This window comes from Bos indicus x Bos taurus, chromosome 1 (assembly GCF_003369695.1).
Source record: "Bos indicus x Bos taurus breed Angus x Brahman F1 hybrid chromosome 1, Bos_hybrid_MaternalHap_v2.0, whole genome shotgun sequence".
NCBI lineage: Eukaryota > Metazoa > Chordata > Mammalia > Artiodactyla > Bovidae > Bos > Bos indicus x Bos taurus.
In genome coordinates, this window is record NC_040076.1 from 12,903,370 (window position 1) to 12,919,517 (window position 16,148).

The following is a 16,148-nucleotide window of genomic DNA, read 5'->3' on the forward strand; positions in this document are numbered from 1 at the left end:
ACTCCTTAACAGTCATCAGGCAAGAGAAGGGGGTTAATATGTTTTCAAAGAGAGAAACAAATATCAGAAATTCAGATTAGTGATTTTTGGGTTTGCTATGGCTTGTTCAAAACCAAAAACCCATCATTCATTAAACTATGTTAATGTGAGTCTTAACAAGATTATGAATATATACATGTACATATATATGTATGTAAGTTTGTGTATGTATGCACATGCACATGTATGCACATGCAGGCTCCAATCACGCATATATAGCCATATATGACTGTATGTATATAATGTATGTGTATATATATATATATATATATTTAGAAAGAGAAAATTATCTAGAAATATGAGTATACACAGAGTTATTGGTAAACTATTTGATCACAATGCCAGACATGGTATTTTTGTTGACTCACTCCAATATACTGGCCTGGAGATTTCCATGGACTCTATGGGCCATGAATCACAAAAAGTTGGACAAAACTGAGTGACTATAACAGTTTGCTCAAATTCATGTCCATTGAGTCTGTGATGCTATCTAAAAATCAAATCCTCTGCTGTCTCCTTTGCCTTTTGCCTTCAATCTTTCCCAGCATCAAAGTCTTTTCCACTGAGTTGGCTCTTCATATCACATGGCCAAAGTATTGGAGCTTCAGCTTCAGTATCAGTCATTCCAATGAATATTCAGGGTTGATTTCCTTTAGGATTGATTGGTTTGATCTTCCTGTAGCACAAGGTACTCTTAAGAGTCTTCTACAGCATCACAATTCAGAAGCATCAATTCTTCAGAACTCAGTCTTCAAAGTGATGTCTCTGCTTTTTAAGAAGCTGTCTAGGTTTGTCACAGCTTTACTTCCAAGGAGCATGCTTCTTTCAATTCCATGGCTGCAGTCACTATCTGCAGTGATTTTGGAGCCAACCTAAAAACAAATCTGTCATTGCTTCCACTCCCCTTCTATTTGCCATAAAGTGATTGGATCAGATGCCATGATCTTAGTTTCTTTTAATGTTGAGTTTTATGCCAGCTTTTTCGCTCTCCTATTTCACCCTCAATAGAAGTTCTTTAGTTCCTCTTCACCCTCTGCCACTAAAGTGGTATCATCTGTACATCTGAGATTGCTGATATTTCTCAAGGCAAACTTGATTCCAACTTGTGATTAATTGAGCCTAGCATTTCACATGATTCAGTACGCATAGAAGTTAAATAAGCAGGATGACAATATACAGCCTTGTCTTACTCCTTTCACAATTTTGAACCAGTTCATTGTGCCATATCCAGTTCTAATTGTTGCTTGTTGACTTGATATAAGTTTTTCAGAAAAAAAGTAAGGCAGCCTGATATTCCCATATCTTTAAGAATTTTCAGTTTGTTGTGATCCACACAGTGAAAGGATTTAGTGTAGTCAATGAAGGAGAAGTAGTTTTTTTTTTTTTTTTTTGTTAATGGAATCTACCTTCCTCTTTTTATGTTCCAAATAAATGTTGACAGTTTAATCTCTGGTTCCCCTGCCTTTCCTAAATCCAGCTTGTACATCTCAAAGTTCTCAGTTCACATACTGTTGAAGCCTAGCTTGAAGGATTTTGAGCATAACTTTATTAGTACGTGAAATGAGCACAGTTGTATGGTAGTTTGAACATTCTTGGCATTACCCGTCTTTTAAGAACTAGTGGTAAGATAACTACTTCTGTCAACATCTTAATATCAGATAAAATGACAATGCAAATCTATCTTTCACCTTAAAATCTTTGCACATGTTTTTACTTGATAATTTCTTCCCAATTCCATAGCTGTACTTAAACTCCACTTATGTTTTAAAACTCATCTTTATAAGATGTTCTTTCATAACTTCATAGATAATGTCATGGCCCTATTTTGTTATAAAATGTCTTATCCTTCAGCAACTGTTTTTCTGATCACATCATTTTATAATTCATTTTAAAACAATAAAATGAAGTTTTTGTGGGATTATGTAATTAAAGTTTTAATTGCTGATTATTATCAACAGTTCCAAAAATAACTAATGCTAATAGAACAACAATTACTTAGGAATTTTGCTTGTTTTGTGCACTATTATAAACCCTAAATATATTGTGCTGTTCTGTCTGAGTCTTTGTGACCCCATGAACTGTAGCTCACCAGACACTTTTGTCCATAGGATTTTCCCAGAAAGAATACTGGAGTGGGCTGCTATTTCTTCCTCCACCAGACCTTCCAAATCCAGGGATTAAATCTGAGTCTCTTTTGTCTCTTGCATTGCCAGGAATGTTCTTTGCCACTATCACCAGCCAGGAAGCCCTAAAATATATCATCAGTTTAGTAGCTCAGTTGTGTCTGACTCTTTGCGACCCCATGAATGGCAGCACATCAGGCCTCCCTGTCAATCACCAACTCCCGGAGTTTACTCAAACTCACGTCCATCGAGTCGGTGACGCCATCCAGCCATCGCATCCTCTGCCATCCCCTTCTCCTCCTGCCCTCAATCCCTCCCAGAATCAGAGTCTTTTCCAATGAGTCAACTCTTCACATGAGGTGGCCAAAGTACTGGAGTTTCAGCTTTAGCATCATTCCCTCCAAAGGAATCCCAGGGCTGATCTCCTTTAGAATGGACTGGTTGGATCTCCTTGCAGTCCAAGGCACTCTCAAGAGTCTTCTCCAACACCACAGTTGAAAAGCATCAATTCTTCAGCGCTCAGCTTTCTTCACAGTCCAACTCTCACATCCATACGTGACCATAGGAAAAACCATAGCCTTGACTAGACGGACCTTTGTTGGCAAAGTAATGTCTCTGCTTTTCAATATGCTATCTAGGTTGCTCATAACTTTCCTTCCAAGGAGTAAGCATCTTAATTTCATGGCTGCAGTCACCATCTACAGTGATTTTGGAGCCCCCAAAAATAAAGTCTGACAATGTTTCCCCAATTATTTCCCAGGAAGTGGTGGGACCAGATGTCATGATCTTTGTTTTCTGAATGTTCAGCTTTAAATCAACTTTTTCACTCTCCTCTTTCACTGTCATCAAGAGGCTTTTTAGTTCCTCTTCACTTTCTGCCATAAGGGTGGTGTCATCTGCATATCTGAGGTTATTGATATTTCTCCCAGCAATCTTGATTCCAGCTTGTGCTTCTTCCAGCCCAGCATTTCTCATGATGTACTCTGCATATAAGTTAAATAAGCAGGGTGACAATATAGAGCCTTGACGTACTCCTTTTCCTATTTGGAACCAGTCTGTTGTTCCATGTCCAGTTCTAACTGTTGTTTTCTGACCTGCATATAGGTTTCTCAAGAGGCAGGTCAGGTGGTCTGGTATTCCCATCTCTTTCAGAATGTTCCACGGTTTATTGTGGTCCACACAGTCAAAGGCTTTGGCGTAGTCAATAAAGCAGAAATAGATGCTTTTCTGGAAATCTCTTTTTTGATATTCCAGTGGATGTTGGCAATTTGATCTCTGGTTCCTCTGCCTTTTCTAAAACCATCTGGAACATCTGGAAGTTCACAGTTCACATATTGCTGAAGCCTGACTTGGAGAATTTTGAGTATTACTTTACTAGCGTGTGAAATGAGTGCAATTGTGTGCTAGTTTGAGCATTCTTTGGCATTGCCTTTCTTTGGGATTGGAATGAAAACTGACCATTTTCAGTCCTGAGGCCACTGCTGAGTTTTGCACATTTGCTGGCATATTGAGTGCAGCACTTTCATAGCATCATCTTTCAGGATTTGAAATTGCTCCACTGGAATTCCATCACCTCCACTAGCTTTGTTCATAGTGATGCTTTTTAATGCCAACTAGACTTCACATTCTAGGATGTCTGGCTCTAGGTGAGTGATCACACCATCGTGATTATCTTGGTCGTGATCTTTTTTGTACAGTTCTTCTGTGTATTCTTGCCACTTCTTCTTAGCTTCTGGAATAAATTAGGGATATAATTAATACTAAGCATTGCATTAGGGTAGGAACATATAACATAAAAACTTGTAAAACTAATTTATACTAGTAACTATTAGTTTAGGAAGTTGATGCTAAACATTCTTATTGTTTAAGTGCATGAAAAATAACATGGATAATATTGTTCAATTTCCCTGGTGGCTCACATGATAAAGTGTCTGCCTGCAATGCGGAAGACCCAGGTTCGATCCCTGGGTCAGAAAGATTCTCTGGAGAAGGAAATGGCAACCCACTCCAGTACTCTTGTCTGGAAAGTCCTATGAACAGAGGAGCCTGGTAGGCTACAGTCCATGGGGTTGCAAAGAGTTGGACACGACTGAGTGACTTCACTTCACTTTACTTTACTTTACTTTAAAGAAACATGAACATAACCTAAAAAATAATTTAAAATTCTAAGGAAAATTTCCATAAACTTTTTGAGGGGATTTGCATTTCCAAATGTTTATTATATTCTAAGTAATACTTTTCTTAGATTATGTATGTGTATATGTGCCCGTGTATTCAGACTCATATATTAGGTAAAGACTAAAAGCATAAACTCAATGAACTTTAATATACTAGATACTGGCTCTTAACTGAAATACATTTCTGTACCCTGAAGACACCACCATGGTTCACTAGCTTTTCCTAAAAAAATGAAATGTTTATCTGCAGATGATGGTATCAACTTGCCCTCAAACCTAAATGCTTGCACTGTACTTTATCATAAGCCCTGAAAAAGATTCCATGCAGGTTTGCTATCTACTGATAGTAATCATCTAATCTCCAGAGAAAGAATAGTTGTATTAGCAAAAGCCAAGTAGACGTCCCTGGAAACACTTCCTACCTACTAAAATATTAAGCCAAAGACATTATCTCATTCTTGAAGGAATTGCAAGTACCAGTATCCATCAAGGCCTTTGGGATGAAAGAGTGATGATTCCTACCTCATCTGCACTAACCCACCTATCTGGACTGTGCAGAGAAGAGATGGATATTGGAGAATAAAAGTGAAATGTCTTTAACTAAACTAACTTGTGATTGATATCATCTAAATATAGTATCTTTATATACTATATTAGATATATTATCTTTAGAGCACACATTCAAGTCTAAATATAGTATCTCCACTGCAGCATATAACACACCATGCAATATCTAATATTTTTATATTAATCAAGAGAGTGTGTTGTCACTGTATCTCTTAGTAAAGGCCCTCAGAAGCACTTTGCTTCAGATGTCAATAGCAGCAGTACAATTTAATTCTTCTACTTCAGAGATATATCCACTCTCCTCCCTACTGTCATATCTGTTCTTCGCATAAGCTATGCAACACTGATCATCCAGAAAACCATACTTGTCCATCATATCAATGCCATCTTTTGAGACACATGCATTCCAGAGTATCAAAAATAAATCACACATGATTTTAATACCTTTAGAACATGAAATTTTGCATCTTGTTTTATGTCCCTGGAGATGTTCCAGTGTCTCCTGGTTTATAGTTTATGAGAATTTGAATAGAACTCATATCCTACTGTGATGTGTTTTGAAAATTGTATAAATCTTAATTATGTTGAATTGGTTCATAGTATTTTTCAGGTTTACTATATCCTTCTACTTTTCTGTCTGCTCATTCTATTAATTTTTGAGAGTTTCATATTGAAACTCAAACTAAAAAGCTCAATTTAACTCCTTATAAATTGAAATATATAGTGGAACTATATATAACTTTTTTTTGTAGTTTTCAAGTCTCCTATAAATGTATTATCATACTTTCATGATTAAAAAAATAAATTAAAGTTTTCAACAACAAAAAATGTCATGCATGATTTCAGTAACTGGTAATGTTTAATAAAAAATTTAGCTATTCAAAAACAGAAAGCATATCAAGATAATTTTTCTAAGGTAAAGAGTTTGTTACTGCATCTGGCCTCTCCTAACAAAAACAAATAAATAAGTAGACCACTTTTATTTTGGGGGAAAATGTATAATTCACTTGACATGCTAGTCTGTATCATTTATTGACTAACTTAAAAGGTTACCAGTTGTGAATGATGTCTAGAACAAGTAAGATCCCATTACAGAGTGTTCTGCTATGAAAGTCACTCTTCAGCGGGGTTCTATGAAAAGGTACAATAATAGTTGAAGTGTCTGTAGCAGATAGCAACATTTCATGGAGTCTCTGTCAGACCCCTATGGTGAAATACAGTATAATATTCAGGTTTGGGGGACAAGTCAATTCCATCATTTGCAGATAAGTATTTCATTTTTAGAAAAAAAGCATCTAGTTTCCCACTAGGTCTTAGTAGAGACTGAGTGCAGCCCATCAAGTTACCATGTGACCTGATCTCTCTTATCATGAAGTACGAGTTTCCTGATCCATCACTCTAAGAAGTTGATGTGCATGGTGACAGCAGGACCCCATCACTACATGGCAATGGTATAAAATAGTTCAAGCTCAAGTGACTCCTGAAGGAATAAATATGTTCCATAACCAAGACGCTTAGATTCTTATTAATCGTATTTTTGCTGTACCATCTCCTCTCCCTCAACTCACATTTATGGATTATTGGGAGTCCTTTATGACAAAATGCTAAGAAAGTAAAAGATCAGCCCTAATTTACAGATAGCTGTACTTACTGTACATAATATGCTTGCACTACCAGAAAGTGGAAAACTACAATACTACAACCGCACTCAGGCATTGCCTGGAAGGCAGGCTTTGATGAAGGAAAAACCTTTCAGTAGCCAGAAGCAGTCTACCTGACCAAACATTTTGCCTAGAAAGAACCAGAGATAATGTTCTATCACTTCAGTTCAGTTCAGTTCAGTCGCTCAGTCATGTCCAACTCTTTGCTACCCCATGAATCGCAGCACGCCAGGGCTCCCTGTCCATCACAAACTCCCGGAGTTCACTCAGATTCACGTCCATCGAGTCAGTGACGCCATCCAGCCATCTCATCTTCTGTTGTTCCCTTCTTTTCCTGCCCCCAATCCCTCCCAGCATCAGAGTCTTTTCCAATGAGTCAATGCTTCACATGAGGTGGCCAAAGTACTGGAGTTTCAGCTTTAGCATCATTCCTTCCAAAGAAATCCCAGGGCTGATCTCCTTCAGAGTAGACTGGTTGGATCTCTTTGCATTCCAAGGCACTCTCAAGAGTTTTCTCCAACACCACAGTTCAAAAGCATCAATTCTTCGGCGCTCAGCCTTGTTCACAGTCCTACTCTCACATCCATACATGACCACAGGAAAAACCATAGCCTTGACTAGACGAACCTTTGTTGGCAAAGTAATGTCTCTGCTTTTCAATATGCTATCTAGGTTGCTCATAACTTTCCTTCCAAGGAATAAGCATCTTTTAATTTCATGGCTGCAGTCACCATCTGCAGTGATTTAGGAGCCCCAAAAATAAAGTCTGACACTGTTTCCACTGTTTCCCCATCTATTTCCCATGAAGTGATGGGACCAGATGCCATGATCTTCATTTTCTGAATGTTGAGCTTTAAGCCAACTTTTTCACTCTCCTCTTTCACTTTCATCAAGAGGCTTTTTAGTTCCTCTTCACTTTCTGCCATAAGGGTGGTGTCATCTGCATATCTGAAGTTATTGATATTTCTCCCGGCAATCTTGATTCCAGGTTATACTTCTTCCAGGCCAGCATTTTCATGATGTACTCTGCAAATAAGTTAAATCAGCAGGGTGACAATATACAGCCTTGACGTACTCCTTTTCCTATTTGGAACCTGCCGGGAGCCAGCATGAGGAACTCCGCCCATGGCAAAGGTCATGAGGAAGGAGGCTCGGCATACGCAAAGGCGGGATCAAGCCTCAGGAGTCCCCCTGGAAATTTTCGAGCATCTACCCCCAAAAACCAGAGTCTGCCTACTTTACTGCTTTGTGCTCTCACCTACACCTCTGACTTTACGGGGCACTGTCCCCCACCACCTTCTCTCTCCCCTGAATAGGTTCTTCCAACTACATGTGATTGTTCAGAGCCTCTGAACTGTGAGAAGCATGAGATGTTCTAAACTGTCTAAATACAGATTCCTTTGAGCAGTTAAAAGATTGATTAGAAATTGTATTGGTGAAGAGTTTTTCACTTATTGGGCCAATGTTTGCTGCTAAGTCTCCATATCCCTTACCTGCTGTGTCCCTGGCAGTGTATTGATTAATATAATTGGTGTAAGTAGTAGCTTTAATGTTTGTAACCTTGGACCCTTGAGTTAATTCTTTTTCTTCTTATAGCCCACCACACCTTTGCCCTGTAGGAATGCAACTTTATCTAATGCTTTTGGAGGGTGGCACCTGACTAATCACCGTTAGAGAAAAATAAGTTTTTTTGAAGAAAGGGTCTTAAAATGTTAACAGGCCTCTGGGCCAGAAGATGATGTAAATCACCTAAACTTTTGCATATGATAAGTTTGCAGGAAGAAAGCCTGGCTTACTGAATGACTTTACCCCATCCCCCATTACCCTCTATGCATAACTTAAGGTATAAAAACTACTTTGGAAAATAAAGTGCGGGCCTTGTTCACCGAAGCTTGGTCTCCCCATGTCGTTCTTTCTCTCACCTTCAGGCTGAATTATTCTGCCTCTTTTCTCCACTAAATTTTCTAACTGAGCTGCCTTATTTAACCCCTCTTTATATCTTTAATTAACATTGAAATAAGCTGTTGTTTCCTGATCACCAAAACCACCTCCCCTTCGAATTCCCTGGATCCACCAGGGCTGGACACTGGCAGGAACGAGTCTGTTGTTCCATGCCCAGTTCTAACTTTTGTTTCCTGACCTGCATATAGGTTTCTCAAGAGGCAGTTCAGGTGGTCTGATATTCCCATCTCTTTCAGAATTTTCCACAGTTTATTGTGATCCACACAGTCAAGGGCTTTGGCATAGTCAGTAAAGCAGAAATAGATGTTTTTCTGGAACTCTTGCTTTTCCCATGATCCAGCGGATGTTGGCAATTTGATATCTGGTTCCTCTGCCTTTTCTAAAACCAGCTTGAACATCTGGAAGTTCACAGTTCACGTATTGCTGAAGCCTGGCTTGGAGAATTTTGAGCATTACTTGACTAGCATGTGAGATGCGTGCGATTGTGCGATAGTTTGAACATTCTTTGGCATTGTCTTTATTTGGGATTGGAACGAAAACTGACCTTTTCCAGTCCTGTGGCCAATGCTGAGTTTTCCAAATTTGGTGGCATATTGAGTGTAGCACTTTCACAGCATCATCTTTCAGGATTTGAAATAGCTCAACTGGAATTCTATCACCTCCACTAGCTTTGTTCGTAGTGATGCTTTCTAAAGGCCCACTTGACTGCACATTCCAGGATGTCTGGCTCTATGTGAGTGATCATACCATCGTGATTCTCTTGGTCTTGAAGATCTTTTTTGTACAGGTCTTCTGTGTATTACTGCCACCTCTTCTTAATATCTATTGCTTTTGTTAGGTCCATACCATTTCTGTACTTTATTGAGCCCATCTTTGCATGAAATGTTCCCTTGCTATCTCTAATTTTCTTGAAGAGATTTCTATTCTTTCCCATTCTGTTGTTTTCTTCTATTTCTTTGCATTGGTTGCTGAGGAAGGCTTTCTTATCTCTTCTTGCTATTCTTTGGAATTCTGCATTCAGGTGATTATATCTTCCCCTTTCTCCTTTGCTTTTTGCTTCTCTTCTTTTCACAGCTATTTGTAAGGCCTCCCCAGACAGCCATTTTGGTTTTTTGCATTTCTTTTCCATGGGGATGGTCTTGATCCCTGTCTCCTGTACAGTGTCATGAACCTCCATCCATAGTTCGTCAGGCACTCTACCAGGTCCAGCCCCTTAAATCTGTTTCTCACTTCCACTGTATAATCATAAGGGATTTCATTTAGGTCATACCTGAACAGTCTAATGGCTTTCCCTACTTTCTTCAATTTAAGTCTTAATTTGACAATAAGGAATTCATGATCTGATCCACAGTCAGTTCCTGGTCTTGTTTTTTCTGACTGTATAGAGCTTCTCCATCTTTGACTGCAAAGAATATAATCAATCTGATTTCATTGTTGACCATCTGGTGTTGCCCATGTGTAGAGTCTTCTCTTGTGTTGTTGCAAGAGGGTGGTTGCTATGACCAGTGCATTGTCTTGGCAAAACTCTATTAGTCTTTGCCCTGCTTCATTCCGTATTCCAAGGCCAAATTTGCCTGTTACTCCAGGTGTTTCTTGACTTCCTACCTTTACATTCCAGTTCCCTATAATGAAACGGACATTTTTTTTGGGTGTTAGTTCTAAAAGATCTTGTAGGTCTACATAGAACCATTCATCTTCAGCTTATTCAGCGTTACTGGTTGGACATAGACTTGGATTACTGTGATATTGAATGGTTTGCCTTGGAAACGAACAGAGATCATTCTGTCATTTTTCAGATTGCATCCAAGTACTGCATTTTGGATTTTTGTTGACCATGATGGCTACTCCATTTCTTCTGAGGGATTCCTGCCCACAGTAGTAGATTTAATGGTCATCTGAGTTAAATTCACCCATTCCAGTCCATTTTAGTTTGCTGATTCCTAGCATGTCTGCGTTCACTCTTGCCATCTCCTGTTTGACCACTTCCAATTTGCCTTGATTCATGTACTTGACATTCTAGGTTCCTATGCAATACTGCTATTTACCACATCGGACCTTGCTTCTATCACCAGTCACATCCACAACTGGGTATTGTTTTTGCTTTAGCTCCATCTCTTCATTCTTTCTGGAGTTATTTCTCCACTGATCTCCAGTAGCATATTGGGCACCTACTGACCTGGGGAGTTCCTCTTTCAGTATTCTATCATTTTGCCTTTTCATACCATTCATGGGGTTCTCAAGGCAAACACTGAAGTGGTTTGCCATTCCCTTCTCCAGTGGACCACATTCTGTCAGACCTCTCCACCATGACCCACCCATCTTGCATGGCCCCACAGTCATGGACTAGTTTCATTGAGTTAGACAAGGCTGTGGTCCTAGTGTGATTAGATTGACTAGTTTTCTGTGAGTATGGTTTCAGTGTGTCTGCCCTCTGACATCCTCTTGCAACACCTACCATCTTACTTGGGTTTCTCTTACCTTGGAGGTGGGGGTATCTCTTCACGGCTGCTCCAGGAAAGCACAGCCACTGCTTCTTAACTTAGACGAGGGGTATCTCCTTACTACTGTCCCTCCTGACCTTGAATGTGTAATAGCTCCTCTCAGCCCTCCTGCATCCACACAGCAACCGCTCCTTGGAGGTAGGGTTGCTTGTCTCAGCTGCTGCCCCTGGCCTCAGGTGGGGGTTAGCACCTCCAGGCCACCGCCCCTGACCTCGGACGTGGGGTAACTCCTCTCTGCCATTTCTGCCCCGTCGCAGCCTGGCACTCCCAGCTGCTACCCCTGACCTCAGATGTGGATTAATGTTTTATAGTGAATAGTAAGTTGTAGCTTCTGAAGTGGGTAGGTGGTTCAGTTAAGTTCAGTTCAGTCACTCAGTCGTGTCCGACTCCTTGCGACCCCATGAATTACAGCACGCCAGGCCTCCCTGTCCATCACAAACTCCCGGAGTTCACTCAGATTCACGTCCATCAAGTCAGTGATGCTATCCAGCCATCTCATCCTCTGTCGTCCCCTTCTCCTCCTGCCCCCAATCCCTCCCAGCATCAGAGTCTTTTCCAATGAGTCAACTCTTTACATGAGGTGGCCAAAGTACTGGAATTTAAGCTTTAGCATCATTCCTTCCAAAGAACACCCAGGACTGATCTCCTTTAGAATGGACTGGTTGGATCTCCTTGCAGTCCAACGGACTCTCAAGAGTCTTCTCCAACACCACAGTTCAAAAGCATCAATCTTTGGCGCTCAACTTTCTTCACAGTCCAACTCTGACATCCATACATGACCACTGGAAAAACCATAGCCTTGACTAGACGGACCTTTGTTGGCAAAGTAATGTCTCTGCTTTACAATATGCTATCTAGGTTGGTCATAACTTTCCTTCCAAGGAGTCAGTGTCTTTTAATTTCATGGCTTCAGTCACCATCTGCAGTGATTTTGGAGCGCCCCCCCCCCCCCCGCCCCAAAATAAAATCTTACTGTATTTCTACTGTTTCCTCATTTATTTCCCAAGAAATGATGAGACCAGATGCCATGATCTTAGTTTTCTGAATGTTGAGCTTTAAGCCAACTTTTTCACTCTCCTGTTTCACTTTCATCAAGAGGCTTTTTAGTTCCTCTTCACTCTGCCATAATGGTGGTGTCATCTGCATATCTGAGATTATTCATATTTCTCCCAGCAATCTTGATTCCAGCTTGTACTTCTTCCAGCCCAGCATTTCTCATGATGTACTCTGCATAGAAGTTAAACAAGCAGAGGGACAATATATAGCCTTGACGTACTGCTTTTCCTATTTGGAACCAGTCTGTTGTTCCATGCCTAGTTCTAACTGTTGCTTCTTGACCTGCATATAGGTTCTCAAGAGGCAGGTCAGGTGGTCTGGTATTCCCATCTCTTTCTGAATTTTCCACAGTTTATTCTGTTCCACACAGTCAAAGGCTTTGACATAGTCATTAAAGCAGAAATAGTTGTTTTTCTGGAACTGTCTGGCTTTTTCGATAATCCAGCGGATGTTCACAATTTGATCTCTGGTTCCTCTGCCTTTTCTAAAACCAGCTTGAACATCTGGAAGTTCAACGTTCACATATTGCTGAAGCCTGGCTTGAAGAATTTTGAGCATTACTTTACTAGCGTGTAAGATGAGTGCAATTGTGCAGTAGTGTAAGCATTCTTTGGCATTGCCTTTATTTGGGATTGGAATGAAAACTGACCTTTTCCAGTCCTGTGGCCACTGCTGAGTATTCCAAATTTGCAGGCATGTTGAGTGCAGCACTTTCACAGCCTCACCTTTCAGGATTTTAGATTTTTAAAAAGCTATTAGATGAACACTGTACAATGAGTAAATAATATAACTTCTTTCAAGACATTTTTAGTTTGAATATATCACAAGTTTCTGTTGTAAAATTATGCCATGTTACTTGTTTACTCATTTCACAAATATTTTTAGAATTTTTCTTCGATATCAACACTGCACTATATATTAAGAATGCAAAGGTGAATAACTATGACCCCATCCTTTTAGGTTCTGTCAGACTAATGGGAGACAAACAAACATAAACAAACATTTGGAATTCAGGTTAATTAGTGTCTTATCAGTTTTATTACATGCTGTTTTATTATCCTTGCATTTTAATCCATTGTTTAAAATTACTGTAAAATAAAGTGAGGAAAGGTTATGTATATTACTTTCCCAAAGGAATTAATTAGTATTGCAAAGCTAAAATTGATCATAAATTGGAAAAAAATAAAGATACTATTCTCAAGAAATTTAATGATTTTAAAATATGTATTTACTTGAGTGTAATGTAATAGACTTTATGATTCCTCTGTGTCTGCCTGCACATATAACTTTTATTTATAATTTATTATTATAAGTTAAATACAGCAACTTATTATAATTATAGAGACAACCAGTTGTGCAAAAATATAACTAATAATATAAACTGTTTATAAAAATATTAATAACCATTTTAATTTATTTTCTCAGGAATAATCAAGAGAAGTTTGAGATCCAGAGCATTTTTCACTGTGTTTTGCACTTACTTGATATTGAAATAAAAGTGAAATTATTTTTTAAGAATTACAGTCTCTGCATTGTGATTATTTTCAGTGTTTTGTTTATTATAATTTTATTACATCATAGTGAATTAATATATACTGTAGCCTACAAGAGAACATTGTATTATAATCAGAAGTATTCATTCAGTAAGGGGCACTATTCTAAATCCATAATGTAGATTTTTGTCCCATTCTCAAGAACAGTAAAAGAATGGTCAGTATATTGCAAACTAACATTCACTAACTCTATTAGTCATTTTTATATGCTATTTAACAACTTACAAATTGATAATGCTGTAATCTGCAGATACGGTTTTGTCTGTAATGTCTATCCATCTGTATGTTCTTATCTGTAAAAGTGTTTTACTTAGATAACTTTATATTTGTATGTACATAAATTATTAATTATTTGTGTGAGTTTTTTTAAACTTAACTTGCCCACAAAATTGCCAATATAGCAACTTCAATTAGAAAAGAGTGGAGACTTTAATGAATCTAATTATTTACATTGATAAATTTATATAAGCTATTGTAGGTATAAGCAACTTCATTTGGTGAGTATTTTGATGTAAATCATTTTGTACTTACAAGCATACACATATGTATACAGAAAAGTGAAAATTTTAGTCAGTCATGTCCAACTGTTTGTGACCCCAGGGACTGTAGCATGCCAGGCTCCTCTATCCATGAAATTCTTCAGGAAAGAATACTGGAGTGGGTACCCATTCCCTTCTCCAGGGGATCTTCCTGACCCAAGGACTGAACTCAGCACTCCTTCACTGAGGGCAGATTCTTTACTATCTCAGCCATCTGTGAAGCCCCATATGTATACATACATATGCATTTGCTCAGAGCAGATTTTTCTCCTTCCTTATTTACCAGAAAATGTAAGTACATCATGTAAAACATGTAAAATCGTAATGATCGTCTCATGTTTTTACTCAATACCCACGCACATTAAGACATAGAAACTAGAAAAAAAAAAAAACTTAGAAAAAAAGTTATTTCTGTTTCCCTAATCCCTCAGGTCTCTGACATGATTTGCTCAGCATTATACCACAGTTGTTGTCATCAGTGGGGGTGATAGGCAATTCTCATAATGCAATCTGTCTTCTGTTTCCGGTTTAGTTTGTATTGCCTTTTAGATTGTTGGCTGAAAATACTCAGCTTTCTTTGATTTCCATGGATATCTGTCATTCCCCTCACCTAAGGCAACACATCTCCTAAAAGCCTCTCTGTATACTTTAAGGCACATCAATTCAGCAAAGTAGTCTTTATTCTTAGTACTTTTTATAGTTCTTTTTTTTTTTTTTTTCCTTCATTTCCTTACCAAAATTGGAAACTACCTCTGCATCAAATAGGCTGATTCCCTATATTTTCCTTCTTATTATTCATTCCTGTGGTTCAGATTTCTGGTGTTGAAGTCACTCATTGTTTTCTTTTCCCCTAAGGCCCCTTTTAGATTATCAATCACTTAACTTTTAAAAATAAGTACCATCATATTACTAATAACAATATGAATAATCCATATTCACTACCACCCATCCTTATTACTGTCATTTTCCTTCCCCTGGTGGAAACCTCCAGATTCACTGAAGATTTTAGCAAAATGTCTCACTGCATTCTCTATGTCTCTACCCCATTAACTTCTAAGCTGTATAGATGACGTGCTCCAGCTTTCAGAAAGTTGCTGACATTCTAAATAAAACATGTTGAAAAGAAATTCTTGTTATTATAAAGCTTCAGAGACAGGGTGATTTGGAGCATTGTGGTAAGGGAAAAATGGAGTTTGTGATGTTTAGTGAATCAGTGTTTGTGTATATCAGTATACAAAAAAAATTAATTGAATAATAAATATTGAGGTATTACATACATTAAACAATAAATTAGATGATGAAATAAAAAATCATGATTTAGGAACTAATAGATACCTATTATTAAATATAGTTTTGGAAGTCTTAGGTATAGCAATCAGAGAAGAAAAAGAAATAAAAAGAATCTAGATTAGAAAAGAAGTAAAACGCCCACTGTTTGCAGATGACATGATACTAAGACATAGAAAATCCTAAAGATACCCTAGAAAATTATTAGAGCTTGTTGTTGTTCAGTTACCAAGTCATGTCCACCTTTTTGCGAATCTATGGAATGTAGCACTTCAGGCTTTCCTGTCCTTCACTATTTCCCAGAGTTTGCTCAAGCTCATGTCTATTGAGTAGGTGATCTCTCCAAACCATCTCATCCTCTGTTACCCCCTTCTCCTCTTGACCCCAATCTTTCCTGCTATCAGGATCATTTCCAATGACCTGGCTCTTTGCATCAGGTGGCCAAAATATTGGGGTTTCAGTTTCAGCATCAGGGTTGATTTTCTTTAGGAAATGAATATAGTAAAGCAACAGGACATAAAAATAATATACAGAAAATCATTGCATTCTTAAACACTAACAATAAAAAATCAGAAAGAAAAATTAAGGAAACAATTTCATTCACCATTTCAATAAAAATAATAAAACATTTAGGAATAAACCTAACTAAATGAGACAAAAGATCTGTATGCATAAAATTATAA